The 4,903-nt window shown below is 43.6% G+C and overlaps 1 long non-coding RNA gene across 1 annotated transcript; it reads left to right on the forward strand.

The window, feature by feature from the left end:
* The first annotated feature begins 1,493 nt into the window (after positions 1-1,493).
* Positions 1,494-4,658, forward strand: LOC131422964 (uncharacterized). Its single transcript, XR_009224161.1, has 3 exons — positions 1,494-1,558; positions 2,622-2,759; positions 4,366-4,658. It is a non-coding gene; the product is annotated as an uncharacterized LOC131422964 (long non-coding RNA).
* The last annotated feature ends 245 nt before the right edge of the window (positions 4,659-4,903 follow it).

Consider the following 4,903-nt stretch of genomic DNA (forward strand, 5'->3'; position numbering starts at 1 on the left):
TACGAGTCTTCAGTAAAAGGAGCCTCTAAGGCCAGTGGAGAATAAGTAGAAGTGAATAGGATACAAAGTGGGGCTAGTGAATTCTGCATGGGCTTCATAGGCTGAGATGATTAAGTGATGCTCTCTGTTGAGAAGCAGGGTGGCTGTGTGGCACACAGTAGGTCCTCAAATGCTGGTGTTTCTTATGGTGAATGCAGCATTGGTGGTATAGAGAAGTGTGACCTCAGGGCAGCAGAACTCTCACATTGTGCAAATAGAATGATAAGTTTGTACTTTGCGGTCAAACAATAGAATTAAATGCCTGTCAGAAGATTCTGGAATGCTGGGCTGTGCTCGAGGTGTTTTATATGTGTTATCCACCTGTAATGTGTATTTCAAGCGTGTTGTTTATCTATGTGGCGGGTGGTAATATTTGCATCTTTGTGTTGATAAATCTTGTGACTTAGAGAGATTGTGAGTTATCCAGGTGCTCTAATGACCAAGTGGCAAAGCCGAGATTGTACCCAAGTGTGTTTGATTCCAAAGACCTTGTCCTCCTGAGCCACCAACCCTGGTTCTCATGAAAGGAATCTGCTGGGCAGCAGGAAGGTGTTAGAGGCCTTTGAGTAGCCAGTCAAGTGACATTTAGAAGGATCTTTCTGGGAAGTTTTAAAGGGTGGGTGGAAGGGGATGAAACCTGGAAGAAGTCAAGTGTTTTGTTTTTTCATTTTGATTTTTGTTTTTTAAGCAATTACACTGATGTATTTATTTGATTTGATAATTGGAGGACAGAATATAAGTACATAGGTTGCTTGATTTTTCTTTATTTCTCCTCTGGTGATGACAGGGCTGTTTGAACGGTTCACATTTTCTAAGAATACTGCTTAATGATGAGATGTTAGGCTAAGACATTTCATTGTGTTTCTTCATCTTTGAAAAAAGATTAAATAGGAACCTCATTGAAATAGGGTTCTGACTTCCATATCTGTTTCCTACATTTTAGGTGCCACTAACTGAAACTTGCTTTTTTCAGGGATCATAGTCGTGCTAGAAAGTTATTTACGCTCATAGTGCCAGTAATGTGGCTTTGCTGTTGACACATTGGGGTAATTCAATTTTATTGGTTTTAGTAATAATAGAAATGTTTTTTTCTCTCTTTTTAGTTAATTTAGATCACCTTTCTGAGAGGATAAAGAAATGCAGGCAGGAAAACTCAGAACTGAAAAAAAAAATAGCCATTTATGAACAGAAGGTATAATCATCCTTTAATTTTTATTTTCATGGCTTCACCTTGAAGTACTTCCACTTTCTTCTAGTTCACTTATTTTGCTGTCTCTTCTTTCATCCTAGTGTCCCATTTCATTACGTTGTTTAACAGTCTAAATTTAAAGCAAGCATCTTATATGTAAAGTACCCCTTTTTAATTTCAGTAAGGACTTACCCACAGGAGATAGATTTTGCTATTGCTATAATTAATATTTTTGAATTCTGAATACTTTATTACATATTTGTATAGATCAGTGAAGCAAAGAAATGTGCTGAAGAAAAAAAGAGGGAAAACAAAGCACATAAATTTAAGGTAAAAATCCCTTCTTTTTCCTAGATCACACTCTAAAAACACAAGTAAAATTCATGAGTAAATATGACTAATCTCTATATGTTTTGGTGAAGAATAACCTCAAATCACTTGAATGCACTAATGAAATTGTTAAGAGCATCATTCAAAGTATACATGCTACGTTGAAGTCAGATAGAAATTGGGACATCAAGAATCAGGACTTGGTGGGGGCATCCCGTGGCCTAGTGGTTAAGTTCAGTGCACTCTGCTTCAGCGGCCTGGGTTCGGTTCCTGGGTACGGACCTAACACCACTTGTCAGCGGTCATGCTGTAGTGGTGACCCACATATTAAAATAGAGGAAGATTGGCACCGATGTAGCTCAGGGCGAATCTTCCTCAAGCAAAAAGAGGAAGATTGGCAACAGATGCTAGCTCAGGGCGAATCTTCCTCAGCAAATCAAGACTTGGTTTTGCGACTAAGTCATGACCATAATTTGACTTTTGAGACTTTGTGTTCACTGCATGAATTGAGCTCTGCCTTCTTCCATGCTGTTCACTGCTGTTTCAAGTACTAATACCACAATGCCTTTTTTCATTAAGGACTAAGGAAGAATTTTTTTTCTTTTAAACCCTGGGTTAATTTCTTATATGATTCAGCACTCTCTCCCCTCCAAGAAACATAGAACTGAGAAATTGTAGGAAACAGTACTAGAGATTTCTAGCCATGTTGAACAGCCCTATCCCTCTTAATGCAGAGCAGAGAATTTTCAAGGTGAATCTGGTGACAATATTTACCTTCCACTAAGAAAAGCTGTTCATTTGAGCTGTTTGGCTTAAGATTTGCTGACACAGGCAGAGACATGTGTGGTGACAATAATTTATTGCGTTGGCTTCTATAACTGCATTAAGCTCTCCATGGGCCCCAGTGGGAGGGGTAGAGTGGTCTGGCACTGATGCTGCTCTCTTGGAACTGGATGAAGGGGAGGGTGCCAGATGCTGCCCCCACTTCAGTGGGTTTCAGCTTTTGTTGGTGTTGGTGCTTGTGTCTGCCACATCAAGGTACTTTTAACTTTCTGTTCCACAGGTCATCATGGAGGCAAGAGGGCCTCCTCCACTCAAAAACCACCCGGCGTTGCCATCCCCATGGGCTCTGGGCCGCACGCATCTCCTTCACACTGAAGGCCTGTGAAACTTCAACCGTTGCCTCCACCTCTACCGATTGGTAAGATGATCTAAACACTATGAGCTGATTTGTAGAACATATTCATCTTTTTTCTTGTTGAGTCTTTGGAGAAGATATAGAGATAGCACTCCAGAGCTTTGCAATGCAAGCGTAAACCTGGCTGAGGTCACTGTAATGTTCCTCAAGTTTCTCAGGGCATACATGGAGTGGGCCGTTAATTTCCCCATACTGAGCTGGGGAGCAAGTATCTCTTGTATAGAAGGAAAAAGGCTTTTGACAGAAAGGCAGAAAGAGCAGTTCTGCAGATGCACATTGTACAGAGACCATGTGCCAGGCTCTGTGGGGGGTGAGGCACACCCCTAACTTCAAGGGTTTAAGGTGTCCTATAGCAGAGAGAGACATTTCCATTAAAGATCTTGTGATCACCATAATGGAAGCAGCAGTGAAGGGCCCCAGAGAACAAAAGAGGGCGACGTGAATCTCACCAGGATGAAGTGGGAGGTTGTGAAGAGAAGGAAGAATTGAGGAGGTGCCCAGCAGGAGTTGGTTGGCTTCCTTAGATGGAGCTGGAAGGCCATACCCAGCTGGGCATCAGCTTGAGCAGGGAGTGTGAAGGCAGCGTGAGGTCCACGCAGAACTACTGCATGGTGTGGGCATTTCAGATCACACGGTGTGGGCAATGCAATTATCCTCATCAAAATGTCACTGTTGCCGTAGAGCCCTTAGTTCATAATCTAAATCTTCTTGTTTCCCTTGGATTTCCGAAAGTTCTGGATCTGCGTGACAGAAAAAAAGCCCTGGAGGTTTGGAAATGTAACTTGGCTCTTTGCGGATCCTTTGTCTGCTTGAGTTGATTGTGCCCCAGTGAGACTAAACGTGAAGACAGGCTCTAGATCAGCCGAGCAGCTGCCTTGGCCTTCAGCATGTCAGACTCTTCCCGGGGCATTCAGGGTTGATCAGGAACCTCCCCTGCTGGACCCCTCTCACCACATCCCTGCATCTTCTAGTCACCACCCCTAACTGTCAGCTTTGCATCTCCCCAAATTTACCACGCGGTATCCAGATTCTTTGCCTGTGTTCCTGCTGTCTCAGCCCCTAATACCAACTCTCAGTGGGGCGTACTCAGAGCCTCAGCCCCGTCGTGTGTGTGAGGGGGTGATATTGGTTTCTGAGGTCATTGTGAGGAAGACAAGATTAAGTGCATAATGAAAGGGTCTTGCAAAATGGCTGGGACATGTTGGCACTCACCATTCTCACTGTTTAGATGAAAATGTCTCCACACAGAAGATTATCAGAAGACGGTCACTGCAGTACATTCAATTAAACTAAGGGTGTAAGAGCTCAGGCCCAGAGATTTGCAATCTCTGCTTCAAAAGATAAAGCAAAGAGACCCCCCGCACACACTTTTTTCTATCAAAATTCAGGTCCTACCAGTTAAAGGAGGAAAAGATAATTTTGAGAATGTGTGAGTTCAGAGATCTACAGCTGAGACCTGAAGACAGTTATTTTCCATTCAATATAAACACACAGATGCAGCCACACACTAAAGTGTTCATCAGAAGCCACAGATATATTATAGAAGACAAATGTATACAGGAATAAATACAATCACATCGAAATAACCCCAAATCTCTTTGCCTTACAGGACAATCCTTTTGAAGGGAGGACCCTGTGCCATCATAAACAGGCCATGGCAGTTTCCTATGTTCTGGATGCTTCCCTGCCCAATCCTGCCCCTCCGCTTTTGTATTTCCTGTTGTCACCCCTATTACACCCTTTACAGTTTGAACTCAGGATCAGCATCTGCTTCTCGGAGGACCAACCGACTCACCCCAGGGAGTGTGCTGAGTGTGACTCGTACACTCAGTTCAAAAACAGGCAAAAACCACAGTGATGGGGCAGAAGAAAGGTTATTCCTTGGGGGCAGTATTGCCTGCTAGGGGCCCAAGAAATCCTTCTGGGGTGGTGGACACATCCGACATCTAGATCTGGCCATGGTTGTGTTTGTTCAGTCAATAAATACTCACTGAGCACGTGGTGCATGCCGGTCCCAGGGGTGTCTGATGATCAGAGAGACAGATATCCGTCTCCAGGAAGTGGCCAATTTCTGATGGTGGGGAATGGATGAGGGGCCAGGAGTGGCTCCGGGAGACCAGTGAGGAGGCCCTGCAGTAATCCAGGTT

The sequence above is a fragment of the Diceros bicornis genome, chromosome 26 (assembly GCF_020826845.1).
Source record: "Diceros bicornis minor isolate mBicDic1 chromosome 26, mDicBic1.mat.cur, whole genome shotgun sequence".
In the NCBI taxonomy this organism is placed as follows: domain Eukaryota; kingdom Metazoa; phylum Chordata; class Mammalia; order Perissodactyla; family Rhinocerotidae; genus Diceros; species Diceros bicornis.